The 16,230-nt window shown below is 47.4% G+C and overlaps 2 protein-coding genes across 8 annotated transcripts in view; one reads left to right on the plus strand and one right to left on the minus strand.

Annotated features, from left to right (window-relative positions):
* The window catches only part of Med12l (mediator complex subunit 12L), a 275,089-nt gene that overhangs the window by 118,043 nt on the left and 140,816 nt on the right, over positions 1–16,230 (minus strand). The window lies entirely within an intron of this gene.
* P2ry14 (purinergic receptor P2Y14) overlaps positions 13,872–16,230 on the plus strand; it is a 33,633-nt gene continuing 31,274 nt past the window's right edge. The window contains exon 1 of the mRNA XM_040269998.2: positions 13,872–14,051. The gene's annotated coding sequence lies outside the window, so the exon portion shown is untranslated. The remainder of the gene's footprint in view (positions 14,052–16,230) is intronic.

A 16,230-nucleotide genomic window follows, 5' to 3' on the forward strand; every position in this document is an offset into this window, starting at 1 on the left:
TAACTAATAAGTACATTTCATTCATCAATCACTTAATAATCTTTTTACTTTAGGAAGACTATTAGTAAAATGTTCTTCCCTACAATTATTCCCAACCTCTAATAGGAATACTGGTGTAAAACTATAGCTTAGATGAAAGGCAAAGCTCACTGTCAAGTCAAAATGTACAGGAGTGGCCTCTTAAATCTCAGAATGTTTCCTTTCTTCAATGTGCACCTCAGGGGTTCCTGCGTTAGCACCACCCCCAGCTGTGAGAGCCAGGAGGAATGCCAGGTTTGTTCCCAGCCCTAGGAGGGAGAGGGGAAGCACGGATGGAGGACCAGGGGCAGGGGGGCAGTCTGCTACCTAATAGAGCGCGCTGCAGTTTCAAGGAGAGGGGACGCAAGGAGAGGGGACCACACGTGCACAGCACGCACGTACTTCACCCCGCACTCCTGAGCTGTCTGAGGAATTCTAAGTCAGAAGCTGAAAGTGAACAAAACTTAGGGTGCAAGAGTAACTTATGCAGGGTGACCTCCCCCTACCCTCAGGCACCCCAGACTACCAGCAAGTGAGGTCATCTGGCAGAGGAGTTGGTGGGAAAGGAGTTAAAACAATTATCTGACATCTTCTGTCAAAATATCCATCCTTCCACCAACATGTCCACTCCACACCTGCAGGGGGCATTAGAATACGTAACTGCACACACCGCACCTGGTCATTCACTGGCCACCCTGGTTGCTCTGTGCCCCTAGCTGGATTAGGAAAGATGTGCTATAGATGAGCCAATGAGGTGCTGGTAGGAAAGGCTAAGGTCTCTTCCTTCCTCTCCAGGACACTGGGAAGAATCACACCCACCCTGTGCAAGGAGGCTCAGCGTCCCAGCGAGGACAATTACCTCCTGCCACAGGACCACCCTCTCTACTGCATTTCCTTCACCTACAATCCACTTCACAGGGATGGATGCTATTGAATATGCAGCTCCATCCAGACTGGGGGGTTTACTCCAGACCTGGCCCCATCCTCTGCTCCAGGTCTCCATTTTAGGAGGTCTTTAGAGTATTTCAAAACCCTTTGAATGTTTCTAAAATTAGAAACTTACACAAAGATGTGCCCAAAGTTATGGGCTCATCTAATGGGGTGGTGGTTTTGTTTCTCTGAAATGGCATTTAATAATCAACGGGACCTCTTAAAACAGTGACTTAGAAAAAGTAGAAAGAGAGCATTATTATCCCCATTCTTAAAAAGTCATGTGACAAAAGCCATCAAAATCACAGGCTTGTATTCCCACACTGTTGTCCCACAAATCATTTATCCAGGCAAACAAAGAATGGATCATTTCCATGAGTAAAATAATTACTATAGGAAACAGTCCAAAATATGATTCTAGTGTCAGAAAGTAGAACATAATATTCCATTAATAATAAAGAAAAAGAAAAATCTATTTAATTGCTTTTTCAAAATTGTCAATTTGGAAATATTCTCAAATATGAAATACAAAATCTCATATTCAATGATTTTGGGTTAAACAGGTCGAATATTTCTTATCTAAAATGTTTGGGAAAGAAGGTTTCAGAGTTTTGAAATATTTGCATATACCTAATGAAGTATCTTAGAGATACTCTCACAACTCACTTGTTTCACCTGTGCCTAACACACAGGGCCAGAAGGTAACAACGTACCACATTTGCTGTGGCCTCTGCGCCAACTGTATTCCAGCACCTGGGGCCAGAGGTAGAGTCTCCCACTATTGGCACTGAGTCAGGTCTTTGAGCATTTAGACTCTAGATTTGCAAATTAGGGATGCTTAATGTATATGAAATACTTTAGTATCCTTTTTACAGCAATAAAATTCCATTCTTATTCTTCCTTTTATTCAGAAGAAAAACAGAGAATTTCCTAAAGGGGATTTTGATTTTCTCCATAAAGCTGATATTCAAAATAACCCATCTTGTAGAATATCTTTCAATTTGTGTATTATTGACCCAGTTGTATTTATAAAACCTTTTGATAAATATTTCCAAATACTAGACAATATTTTATTTTTCAGCTAAAGACTTTAAGGGAACACTACCTAGGAAAATGCGTAACTGTAGATTAAATATTCAAGGCAAAATATTAAACGTGTGTGCATATGCACACAAGCGAGTACACTTTAAGAAACGCTACACTCACTGCAGGGAAATGAGATGTGCTAAGGGAAACAGAAACTCAAGGGGCTGGGAATATAGCTCAGTTGGTAAAGTGCTTGCCTCGCATGCATAAGGCCCTGGGTTCAATGCCCAGCAAAGCTGAGGATTACTCAAACCCTGAACATAAAGATTTTTCCCTGAGTAAACACAAGAAACTAACAAATCAATAAATGCTTATTAGGCACACACCATGTAAAATGACAGCGTGTTCAGCATGATATAAAACAATCTCTGGATAATCCTAAGTGACTTCCTAAAGTACTTCCTATCATCAAGGGAGGGGGGGCGGTGTGGAGCACACTCCCAGCCCACCAGCACCACCTCGTGGTAAGCATCAAAACAGGCTGAGAAACAACCTGCATGCTGCTCACAGCCTGCCACCCAGCATGGCAGCTGAGACTGTGGCTAGCCTCCCCTTAGAGGTCCATAATGTAACCTAGTCCAAGGTTCACCTGAGCTGCCTGGAGCAGGGTGAGATGGAAATCTCTGGAAGGAGTAATTAACACCTACAGGAAGTCATCATACAGCTATAAAAAGGGAACAAGAACTGAAAGGGTGGCAGTAACACAGGGATTTCGTATGAAAATGTTACTAAAAATAGTGGCTGCTCTTTCCAAAATAACAGAAAAATTAAAAATAAAGTGTAGCTTACCAATGGTTTCAACACCAAAAAAATCACCAGAACTGAAGAGGAAAGAATGAAACTTTCAGCTTTAAATAATCAAGAAACCCATAAGATTCAAAAAGCAACTTTCACTTTGAATGCTCTTAAATTTTTCTTATAAGCCACAGAAGAACTCAACTATAATGATAAAAATGGCCAATGTGGCTCATGGGTCACACATTTCTTTCCCTCTTCATTTGGAAACTAAGATAAAAGAACTAAGTTGGAAATCCCATTATTGTTTCATAGGCAAATATTCTTAGTAAACTGTCCAGTTTCTATCCTGAACTATGCAGGAGAATACCCAATGGTTTAGTCTGGGCACCTCCACAACTCTCAGAAATGCCTGATTAAATTAGCCTCACTTATAAACACAGTCACAAATGTCACCAGATTTCCCAGAGCCTCCAAGTCCAAGTCTAGGTTTACATGCTCCATACAAGGCTTTCCAACAACATTCTGGACACCTGCACAGGTACACAGGCACAAACACACAGTTCAGGTAACAGGGTTAATGGATTCTGTGAAAAAATGAGACCTCTCCCTTAAACCATGACAGTGTCTAAACAGCCTTTAAATATCTCATCCAGTGCTTCAGGGGCTGTGACGAGTCTAAACAAAACACCTTCCACACGCCGAAAGTCATCCGTCAATTACCAAAAATGAACTTTTTCCAAAAGCCTGAACTATTCGCATGCCTTTGAATGATGGCTTCTTCTTGGTATTTTCCTTATAATCCTCTTCTCTGTGCCTTGTGGATTATCGTGCTCCTGAGCTGAATCACTTGCCAACATTGTGTTCTTTGCCCCCTAAATGTCATGAATGACCTCAAGGGCCCCTTCACCCAGCAGGACCTCCAGCACGGCTCTCCCTGGTGGCTTGCCCTTTCGTCCACGCCAAGCTCACTGAAGCTGTGGGCCTGCTTGGCTAAGGTTCCTGGCCAGCCAGCATTCCCACAGCAGCTACTTCTAATAGGTTTCTCTTTACACTTGAGGAGAATTTCACTTCCCGAACTGTCCCTTTTCACTTCTTTGTGTTCATCTTCATTGGTCAACTCTCTCTTTCGATGAGGTCTTTTTGTAAAATGTCAGGCTGTCATTGCTGGCAAGCGAAGCAGCACAACCACAAGCTCTGGTGCCTGTGAGTGAACAGTGAGTAGCAGCAGGTGTGCAGGGGGCTGCTACTGAGAGAGTGTCAAAGAAGTGAGACGCTCAGTCACCTAACCATGGTCTATGAATGGGAGAGCTGGCAGTGAAGTTCATACTTCATGCAATTATGCACAGTCAATAAACCATGGTAGCTAAAACTCAATTTGTGTTGCTGAAAGATGAGTCCGTTTAAGCAAATCATGATAGCCCAAACAGATGCATGTCACAGCTGTGAGACCCAGACTGTCTCTCTGTGTGTGACCATAATCACAATACAAGAAGCAGAGGAATTTGCAAGTGATATGCAATGCAGTTTGCAAACAGTGAAGGAGATACCACTTGTCATTCTGTGTGAAGACATCGGATGCCAGCACCTACACATCCAATGATGGAGACTCAAGAGCCACCAGGGTTGCAACCAATGCCCCTATGTCACCACCACCAGTGATATGACTTCTACAATGAGGAACTCTCAGACATTTCCAAATCAGATAAACAAAAACTCCATTCCTGTACAATACTGGTTAATATACATGGAACTAGGCAAAAATATACCTCCAGTGAAAAACAGATATAAATTCCAGGCTCCAATGTTGATAAGCAGGTCTTGTGCCCTGAGGATAGCTTGGTGGAGAGCACAGGTTGTCCTGGTATGACACCGTCACCCAGGCCAGCCACCATCCGCAACAAGGAAACACCTCAAGTCTCCCAGAGCTCCCCTCTGGGAGACTGCACCCTAGGCTGCTCCTAGGAAACTCTGGTCTATATTGCTACAGTATTTGCAAAAAGAGAAGAACATGTTCAACCACATGGAAACCCAGCGGTCCAGCTGTCAGTAAGAGCTAAGCTGATTTACAGAGGGACTAAACAATGTCCAAAGGGAAAAATGAGGCATTTTTTTTTTAATTTCCAATTCTACACAATCACAAAAATGGGAAAAAGAAAGGAAACGATCTCTGTTCGTCTGTATCTGAACTTCACCCAAGACGCCTGCTTTGAAGTTCAATGTATTCTACAAATGTTTATTTAAAGACAGCTCTTTATAGATACATAGAAACAAACATCTCCCAGAAAAACTCATGAGGCAAATTAAAAACAGATAATGATAAAATCTTGTACAGTATGTGCCAGTCATGGTCCAAAGCCCTCTACACAGACCTCGGTGGGGAGGCGCCAGCAGAGGCTCAGTATAAGGCTGGGAAGGAAGACAGGGAAGGTGTGAGGGGGTGCAACTCCAAAGTCCAGGTTCTCATAGGGCTGCACACTCCCCTGCCCCACCTCACCTACCCATGATCCCCCTCTGTTCCTCACTGCCATCAATAGCCCTATACCATCCTCTACCAATGCACCCCCAGAAATGCCAGGTATTACCAGTAATTACCAAAGCCTGCTTAATTACTCAGGTTACCAAATGCTTTTAACCAAACTATATTAACACTTGCAGTCTCCTAGGAGCCTGGGTATGTCGTTTCCTGGCTTGGTGCTCATTGTTTGAGATTTTTGCTTAACCCTCAGAAAGAACACAGCCCACCCAAACTGAAGTTTTCTCTCTGCTCTTGTTTCCTGAAGGAAGACGTAATCTAAATTCTAATTTATACTTTCTCTTCTTCAAAGCAAAGCTGTCACAAACCTTTTTTAACACTTTTACCTCCAGGTGCAAAACAGTCTGATTTCAGGACCTCCTTGGAGATGGAGGTTGCCCTTGTCCTACCAAGGCACCACCCTGCAGAGCCCATCAGGAGTCGGAATCCCGCAGGCCACAGGCACCCTTGGACCTCAGCAGAGGGCTGCACTAACGCCACCTGCAGGAAGTCTGTGCCTCTCTGGAAGAGGCCAGCTGCCACCAGAGCCCACAGCAGCCCAGCAGCGCAGCAGCCCCTGCCTTGATCTTCCAGTCTGTGACACTAGTCTAAACTTTGACCCCTGCCTAGCATCAACTAGAATTCATCCCTGAATTCTGACGTGTCACGCAGTGTGACCGGCATTCTCATCCTGCTCACCCACCTTAGATCCTTCCTGCTGATATAATAAAATAAACTGGGTAATTCATGAGCAAAAGAAATGTACTACTACAGAGCGGGAGGCTGCAGAGCCCCGACCCAGGCTCAGGCAGACTGGGTGCCAGACAAGGACCAATCCCTCACAGATGGTACCTCCTGCGCCCTCACAGGGCAGGAGGGCAAAAGGAGCAGCTGAGGCCCCAGCCTCCCTCATAAGGCTCACCTGGAGGAGGCCCCACCATGTGGCTCAGTCACTCCCAGAGGCCACTCCTCTAACTATCAGCACAGCGAGGGCTAGACTGGACACAGGGAAAGCGAAGGAGCACAGACATTCAGACCACACCACCACCACATGACCAAGGGTGGCCTGCCAGAGACCAAGACAGAAATTCAGTCTCACTGATTCCTCCTGCGGGTCAAACTGACCAGCCCAAAGGAAACAGCATGATTATGGTGCTCAATTATGAACCACAGCTGTCTCCACACTGGCCGCCTAAAAACACCAAGACTTCCCTGTCAAGCCAACTTTCTAAGGAGCACCGTCTTTCTAAGGGTATCTGCAGACCCTCCACCAGTGGGAACCCTGGCTCAGCCCCGTCACCACAGTGTGCAGACGGAGGACCCTGCTGTGACCTCAGCTGGGCACACTCAGCTGGAATACGCCCATGCCCTGCAGTGCACCTCCTCTCAGTGTAGCTTCCCAAGTCCCAATGACACAGGCACTCCACTGGCACCTGTTGAGCCCCGGTGCCCAGGCGTCCCCACGTGTGGACAAGCAGCCTCTGTGGCTGGGACCCTGGCCCGAACCTCTCAGGAACTTCACGGCTCACTTTCCCAGCTTCCTGTAGAGACTGCCAGGAAAACTGGACCATCACAGCGCTAAGTGGACGGACTGTCTCAGAGAGTGGGTGCCACCTCTGAGTGACCTGTTCCAGGTGAATCATGAAGCATAGCAGTCTTCAGACACCCACAAAGAAGCCCTAGAGTGTGCAGATGAGAGCAATGAGACGACTCAACACTCCTGGGATGATATTATTTAAACTATTCATAATCACTCTTCAGATTAGTCCCATTGTCTCACTTGTGTTTACTTACAGAACCCGGGAACAGAGCTGAGGGTCCTCCCGGTCTCCGATATTGTAGTAAGGTATTCACTCAACAAACACTTCTAAGCACCTCCTATGGTAGAGGACACTGGGGATACCAAAGAAGAGAGGCAGCAAGGACAGCCACTGCCTGATCTTATGAGACATAATATAAAACCACAGGCTGCTTCAGAAGTGCACCAGCACCACAGAGGTCTCAGGGCCAAAGATGGGGACAGCAAGGTAAGTCTTTTTTTTTTTTTTTTTTAATTGGAGATTGAACCCGGCGGTGCTTTGCCTGTGAGCAACATCCTAAGCCCTTTTTGTTTTTTTTACTTAAGACAGGTTTTTGCTAAGTTACTTCGGGACTCGCTAAGTTGCCTAGGCTGGGCTTGAACTTATGATCCTCCTGCCTCAGCCTCCCTACAGGTATGTGCCACCACACCCAGCAATCAGGTGAGTCCTAAAAGCTACGTGAACAGAATGAAGACAATAAGAAATGATACGTGTCTGAGACCTGAGTTACAAAGAAAACTACTGCTACTGCTTTCTGAGCATCTTTCCCAAAACCATAGTTTTTGTTTTTTAAGAAAGTTCAAAACTTTGATTCCTTGTTAACATCAACTGAAATTTATTTCTCTTTCAGTTGAAATTCAATAAGAACATCAACCATTTTAAAAAAAAAAAAAACTCTTTGAGCACATCAACTAATTAAAAGTGAAGATATTTCAACTAATTAAAGGTATTTAACTCATGACATGACCTTGGACATCAGTGTTGACACCAAAGTAATAAGGTTTGTGAACCGTCCCTAAAATAGGTTTCTTTTTGTAAATGGCTGCTTCTCTCAGCCTCTAGAAGGTGGTGGTGCTGCAGCAGAAGGTTTTCTTAATGTCACCCTGGGGTGAAAGCAGGATGCCTGCCAAAGACTTTCTGGGCCCGTCACTCATCAGGAGAAGGTTGACAGGAGCAGTGCTTCACCATGCAGTGCCCGGGACGTGGCTCCTTCTCCCCAGCCCCACAGCAGTCCATAAACGGACGCTGGCAGGACTTAATGCCTCAGAGAAGGACACAGAAAGCCACGGTCTATACACAAGGTTGTCCAGCCACATTGCAAAAAAGCACATTATCAATTATTTTACTACAATCCCCCCAAATTTCACATGGCTGAATCCTGAACAACTCAGCATGACGCGTCTTTGCGATGCCGCTGTTCCTCAATACCTACAGGCTGACTCTCCCCACTCTGTGAGTCCACGGGCACTCAGCAGGCAGGCCCGACAGGTCTTTCAGAGGACCCCACTCTCCCTTCCTTGAAATGCCCCATTCGGGGCACAGTCCTGTGGTGTGTCACGGGCCCTGTGCTAGGATCCTCTGCATTCTCACCCCACTGGGCTCTCTCACTGCCCATGGAATTCTTCTGGGGACCACCCCAGCCCTAGCTAAAAACACATGTGCCAGGATAAACTACTGGACACTGAGGCCTTTCTTTAAAAAAAAAAATTATGTAAGCCAGTAAATAGCGGCTATGGGGTTAAAATGAATTCTTGGGGAAATGCTCACATGACCATCAATAGACTGGTTGAGTGAATTATGCATACTGAAAAACCATAGGCTCACAGGAACCCATTCCAAACCACAGGTGGGGACAGCAGGTGAGGAGGGGCCAGTGAGGAGGGGTCAGTTGGGGAGGGATTGGTGGGGAGGGGCTTCTAGGGAGGGACCAGTGAGGAGGAGCCAGTAAGGGGGGGCAGGTGGGGAGGGGGCAATGAGGAAGGGCAGGTGGGGAAGGGGCAATGGGGAAGGGGAAGGGTGGGGACCGGATGGTAGGGAGGGTCAGTGGGGAAGGGCAGGTGGAAAGGGGCCAGTGAGGAGTGGCCAGTGAGCAGGGGCAGGTGGGGAGGGGTCAGGGAGCAGGGACAGGTGGGGAGGGACAGGTACACCTGTCTCACTCTCCACCCAGCAAAGAAACTAGGAAGAGCTGGGATGCAGCTTTAACCTTGAGGTTTTCTTGATGTTTACTTTTTTAAAAAAGTTTCTAAATCATGATGTAAGAATCACACAGAGTTGAATTTTGGAATAACAAACAAAATAGTATGTTTATGGAATCAGGCTGAGAAAAGCGAGCTTTTATGGGCACAGATACAAGCTCCCTGGAAACAATAACAGCACATCTGGGATCACATGTGCTGGGCCCGCTCATCTGCAGTCTGAATACTCAGGGGGGTTTATATATAGCCAGTCTCATTTCCAACGAGGGGGAACAGAGCTCTGCCTGGAAACAGAGCTAAAGCGGCAGGGAGCGTGTGCGTGCAGGTCTGGTGGGCTGGGCCAGCCGCCACCAGGGTTCTGTGGACAGTTTTGACGAAACAAAAACAAAAACAAAGAACCACCAGGATGAAATCCCACAGAACTGTACGGTCAGGATTCCACAAGGGGCAATGGGAACAGGAACTGCTTAGCATGAATCAAAACACACAGGTCAGGGGAAAGCAAATGTGGACCATTTTAGCTATAATTTTTTTCTTTTATTTACTTATTCATTAAGTTTTTGGCACAAGACTCCTAAAAGACAGTACCATGCCCATCTGGTAGTTATCACTATTTTCTTATTACTTTGTACTACTTCTGGTGCTGAGTGTTAACTGAAGCCAAGGTATCTGTGCTGGTAAAGGCCACAGATAACTAATTTAAAGGACATATGAAGGTTTTACAGTCAATAAATATTGCCTGTCGAGCTAAATTCCCCCCAAACAATAAGATGCTAATGTCGACTTCTCAAGGAGAAAGAGGCCTACAAGCTGATCTTTGCACTCAACCATGAACACAAACTCCCAGCACAACCTTACATAAAAGCACGACAGAGGGAAGACGCATTGTGAATCCTGCTGGGGACACTCACAGACATGTCTGTGCGTCCACTGGCTCCAAGCTGCAGGAGGAAGAGTCTCCAAAGTCTGGGTGACAGGATGGGCTAGGCCCCCCCACTAATGAGAGTCGGAACAGCTGATGTTGTAAGGCCAGATTTACTTTTGTTTAGTTTCCTGGTTGTTTTGTTTTGGGTTTTGTTGTTGTTGTTGTTGTTGTTTTGTTTTGTTTGGTACTGGGGATTAAACCCAGTGGTACTTAACCACTGAGCCACATCCCAGCCCTTTTTATTTTGAGACAGGGTCTAAGTTGCTGAGGCTGGCCTGTGATGCTCCCGCCCTAGACTCCAGGGTTGCTGGGATGACAGGTGTGCATCACCATGCCCAGCAGAAGACCAAATTTAAGCCATCTGTTGACATCCAGTGGGGAAAAACCGACGAGAGAAGACACAACGGAATGCAAGTGGGGCACCCTCATCCCCACATGCAAACTTCTCCCAAATTCAGAACCTCCTGAGCACCAATGTTGGGTTCAAAAAGTTTGACTCCGAAGCATTTCAAACTTCCAGATTAGGGCTGCTCAGCCAGTGAAGTCTATACCTAAATCCTGAAATGAAGAAACGCTTCTGGTCCCAAGCACTCCAGATGAGGGTCCTGGGCCTGTGTAAACACCCTGGACACAGACGCCCCTTCTGGCCCACTTCCTTCCTCCCTGGGCTGCCTTAGGCTGTGGCTGCTTCGACCGTCTGAGTCTTTCTCATTACCACCACCCTAGGAGCACCCTGTCCTTCAAAAGTTCTGTTCTCAAGCCACAGATCCACACAACTGTTCAAAGCAACAGAGACAGGATTCTGGGCCTAGGCAGCTGGGTATGGACAGATGAAACAGGTAGAAGGCAGGACAGAGAAAAGTCCCTCCGGTGTTAGAACAGGGGCCCCAAGGCAGGGAAGAGGAGCGCAGGGACACACACCCTGCCTCATTTCTGAAGGGCCCCTGTATGTCTGAAAACAGCAATTCCTTAGTCAAAAACACAGAATTCTAGCTCTGCTCCTCTGAAGCAGGTCTTGGAATCAGTAGTGAACAAGCTCCGCAGTGATAGGCCAGTCAGGTCCGTCAACCAGGCATTCAAAGAGCCAGAGAGAACTAAACGCTTCAGAGACCACAGGTAGCAGCAACTTGAGGAGGATCACCCAGAGGGGCTTCTCCCTTAAAGGTTCTCCTAACATGGAAAGAAGAACCCCAAGACCATCCCTGCACCCCATGCCCAAACTACTAAGGTAGGCAGTCTGTCCTGAGACATGCAACCTTAACAGCACACACAGAGCCAGGTGCAATGGCACATACCTGCAATCCCAGTAGTTCAGGAGGCTAAGGCAGGGGAATCACAGTTTAAGCCTCGCCTGGGGAAGTTAGTGAGGCCCTAATCAACTTAGTACGACTCTGTCTCAAAATAAAAGGGCTGGGGATGGGATGCAGTGGTAAAACGTCTCTGGGTTCAATGCTCCCCTATCAAGGGTGTGCAAGTTGTCTGTGACCTTAAGGATGGGCCTCCCTTCTGGGTGGCTATCTGGCGGTTCCCTCTCTACCACCCTTGCCCTGGTACCTGACAATAAGACTGTAAAACAGGGGTCATTAAGTGGCTGTCCCAGCATAATATGGCGTAGTCAGGTTCTGGGATAGCCCCTGAGGTGTTAGGCCTACACAGGGTCTCGAGTCTTAAATTGAGACATGAATAAAGGGTCAGAGCACAGGCTGGGGAGATGATCTTCCAGGGCTCCAATCCCAGCTCTGGGAGCAACTTGGCCTCTCCAGGCCTCGGTTTTCTCATTTTTTAAGAAAAACATGGGACTGGGGGAAGAAGGGAATCTACCCAGCCCACTGGACTGTCGGAAGTTCTCAATGGGCTAAAACACACGTGTGCTAAGGACAGCGCATGCAGCAGCCTAGGTCACATTGGCCCATCCACAGGAGGCTGCACCAGCCTATTCCTGCGTCCCCCTACTCCCCAGGGTCTCACTAGCTCACCTGCACCCACTGGAGGGACGACCTCTAGCTTCAAGACTCCTGGAACTGAGAGGACATGCAAGCAGCTCCAGGCAAGGAAGGTAAAACGTCCTACCCATCACCCTCAGTGACAGGTATGTGGAGCACCTCACAGAAAGTCAGGAGGGACAGGATAGCACAAGCGGGTACCTGCCACCAGCCCAGTGAACACGACCCCCACTTAGAGACTCCATGCACAAGCAGCTCCCCCACCCCGACACAGAGTGCTCCATCTGGGAATTGAAGTGCCCCTAGTAATGACTGGCCTCTAAAGTGATCTCCTAGGGCAGACCTCAGGAGCTAAGGTGGACAGGCCTCGCCAATAGCAGAGTCCCCATCCCTGCAGTCAAAGTAGCCATGAGGGCTGATGGGTCTGGGAGGTCTGCAAAAGGTTACCCTTGACGGAGCCAAGCAGGGACTTCCCACTAGCTCCAGGCCCCTCAGGCCTCTGAGGACCAACCGTGACTATTAAGTTTGTAGATGAGACACAAAATAAGAAAACACACCTCGTGAGGGAAAGAACGAGGGCCTGCTTCAGCTGCCACTGCCTCGCTGCCTGTCAAGCACCCTGCACCCCACCAGAGGCTGTCCTGTCACAGCACTGACCACAGTGCCCGAGGGCAACTGCCAACAGCTCATGTGCACAGGGAAAGTGAACGTCAGATGTGAGCCTGAGCCGGGACTTGGCCAAGGGATAGCTGGAGCAAGCTCCCCAAGATACAGGGGCGGCCGTGGCACCTCTCAGGTCAGAGCTTTCCTTCCTTCTGAGTCATGCACACTGAGAAGGCCTCTGTGTCCATGAGTTCCACACTCTGGGGCTCAACCAACCACACATGGAGAACACTCCAAAGACAAACTGCATCTGTGCTGAACGTGGGCAGACTTCTCGTTGCCACAACACCCAACAATACACAATGACTATTTCCAGAGCATTCACACTGCGTTAGGTAGTATCAGTAATCTGAGAGGATTTAAAGTATACAGGAAGATGTTTTCATGGTCTAGGTATGAGGTGTCCCCAAAGCTCTTGTGTGAGAATGCAAGAAGGCTCAGGGCCAGGAGAGACTTAACCTAGTCAGTGCATTAACCTTCCAGTGGTGATTAACTGGGTGGTGACTGCAGGCAGGTAGGTGTGGCTGCAGGAGGTAGGCCTTGGGGGTGTGCCTTAGGGTTTACATTTTTGTTCCTGGTGAGTTCTGACTGTCATGTCCTGAGCCGCTTTCCTCCTCCACACCCCTTCTCAAAGCTACCCTGCATCACCTGGACCCAGAGCTAAGGAGAAGGCCATCTATGCACTGAGGCCTCAGAAATCGTGAGCCCCAAATAATCTTTTCCTCCCCCAAGGCTGTTCTTGTCAGGTCTTTTGGTCACAACAGCAGAAAAGCAAAGCTGGTGGAAGTAGTTTTGCATGGTTACATGCGACACTAAGGCATTTTCTGTAAGGGGCGTAATTGAGCATCCATGGACTTTGGCATCTGAGGGGTCCTGGAACCCTCTCCCATGAGTGCCAAGGGGTGGTGTACTTAGAGGGACTCACTAGTGTCATAATGACTCCTTAGCCAAGGCTGCCTCTGCATTCTCAGGCAGCGCCACTCAGCATCCAGCTGGGGACACCAGGTGGGCCCTGTAGCCTCCTCCTGGGTGACTGGGTCTGTTCCCCATGACAGAGTTAGGAAAGAAAAACTGTTTGGGTTGTTGCCTGGCTGTTCATTCACTAGCTGATACAGAGATGTGGGAGAAAGTGCAGAAATTTTGAAAAAGAAAAAAAAAAGTAGATGGTTTTTGCATTACTGAAGGAAAAGGAACTTGTGCAGAGGTCAGAGGTCAGCCTGACACCCACACACCAAGCCATCGAGGCCTCCCAACGCGCTGCCACTTCCCAGCCTCACCAGGTCTAACTGCCCGCTGCAGCAGAGCAGAGGCCAGCCCATTATCTCGTGGTTTCTCTCAGTTCCTGATTTTCATCTGCTCCTGAAGATGAACAGAACTCTGCAACAGAGCTCCTCAGGTCTCCACCTTGAGAGGGATTCTGAAATGATCGCCATTTGACTCCCAGGCAAAGCACCAGAACAGGTAGGGAAAGAACTTCTCTGGGAAACCACCTGAATAGATGGGGGAGGGAGTCAGTGGCCAAGGTGGCGACAGTGCTGGCAGTGTAGCGGGAGGGGGGGTTACCCCCCAGAGCTGCCTAGGGAAGTCATTTTTTGTTGAGAGCTATAATTGGTTGTCATGTTAATAGACTTGCTATTATTATTATTGAGCATCTGTGGACTTTAGGGAGCCTGAAATACTACTGTCATTGTTGATTATTTGGGATCCTTAATTGTGGTTGTCAACTGTATCCCTAACGAAGAGACACTGAAGGAAATGCTGAAAAGGCACTCACCCCCCAGGCAAACATTTCAAAAACACATTTGTAAATGTGTTTCAAAATTGCTTTCTTAAGACTACAAAACTCATTACTACAATATTACATGGAAGTCAGAGTGCGTGTGTTTTGTTAGCAATTACATGTGTGCACAGAGAGTCGTATCTATTTGTACACAGAGAGGACAAGCGTCGGTCTTCTCAGTATTGGGAAAGTTAACTCTCCTGGCAACTCGGAAAAATATTTTGGAAATCTTTACAGAAAATTATAAGCCACAAAAATACCCTGTGCATAGCAAAATGTCCAGTTCTACTCATGGCTATGACTAATCAGCTAAAGTACTTCAAATACTTTAAACATTATACATTGAAATTACATGTGTGGAATTATAGCACAGACTCTCAGTATCAGCATATTCAACCGCTTCCATGCCATCTCCTGGTGGCTCAGTCTGCCTGTGTGTGGATTTGGGGGCGGGGGTCATCAGGGATTGAACTCAAGGCACTGCACAAGGCAGGCAAGCACTGTGCCCCTGAGCCACATCCCCAGCACTTTTTATTTTGAGACAAGGTCTCACTAAGTCACTGAGGCTAGACTCAAATTTGTGATCCTCCTACCTCAGCCCCTCAGGCTGTGGAGATTACAGGCATTCGCCACCACATCTAGGTAGGTACATTTTAAACAAGGACAATTAATCCTGTGGAGAAGATTAACCCCACTGGAAAAGAAATTACTTACAGTTTGTAAATTCATCTTTTTAAAAACAACAAACTTGAAAATCATTTTAGTACTAAAAGTAGACATAAAGTTAAAAATAAGAAGGCAATACTACAAAATATCAAAACAACTTATTTTAGGATTTGTAAACACACAAAATCTTAGACTTCAATGAAACTGCTAAGTACGTACACAAATATCCCCAGTGCACACACACAGGTACAGACTGTCTAACACAGGAAGCCCAGGCTGTGTGTCCATTCGCCTCAGTGAGGAAGAAGGGCACCGAGACACTTGGATACACACACCCTGAGGGGAAGTGGCAGAGGGTGGGGAAAGAGCTCCCATAGCTGAAGTGCCGCTGAGCTCTCTGCACACTGAGGAAGCAGGTACCCAGGGCGCAGCCAGCCTCAGCAAGGCTGCCTCTCAGACTTCACAAGAGCTGACATCCCCAGGCACACACAGGACCCCTACCCCACAGGACTACAGTTGGCCAGCTATGCCAGGGCCACACGTCTCCTGCCACTCCACCAACCCTTATCTCCTCCCACCCAGCCACCAGTCACCAACCCCCTGTCCTCCCATCCGGCCATCAGTCACCAACCCCTAGGACCTTAGACCCTCCCAATCTTCTTCGACTACTTCCACCCTTAATCATGTATTTTTAAGACAGTTTTTTTTTTAATTCCTAAGCAATGAAAATGTCTACTCCAGTGCTATGCATACACTTTGGCAAAAGATACAGTAAAAACATCAGATTATAATTATCACGGGCATCTTTGAACAGGAAGGAGGGGAGCAGCAGCAGAGGGGGGAGAGCCTCTGAAAGTTGAGAGAATTAGGGGGGCACACTGCTGATGATTCCCCTGGGAAAGAAGGCACCAACTAAGCCTCCCGCTGAGGCCCAGTCCACCCTAAGCGACACCCAGCTCCTGAGCCTCAGTGCTGCAAGGGTAAGATCTGATAATATCTGCAACGTCCTTAACGAGCTAATGTGGGAAGCATTGGTCATAAGGACGAACCCTGTTTCCACCCTGTCAGAGGACTTCAGCAAGCCAAAGCTTGTGTAATTACATGTCAAGCTACTGGACCACAATTCAGAGGTTTCAGCACCCCTGTAGAGCGGGTCAGAACAGATAAGACAAACAGTGTTGCCACAACAGTGTC

Source organism: Ictidomys tridecemlineatus, chromosome 3 (genome assembly GCF_052094955.1).
Source record: "Ictidomys tridecemlineatus isolate mIctTri1 chromosome 3, mIctTri1.hap1, whole genome shotgun sequence".
Lineage (NCBI taxonomy): Eukaryota > Metazoa > Chordata > Mammalia > Rodentia > Sciuridae > Ictidomys > Ictidomys tridecemlineatus.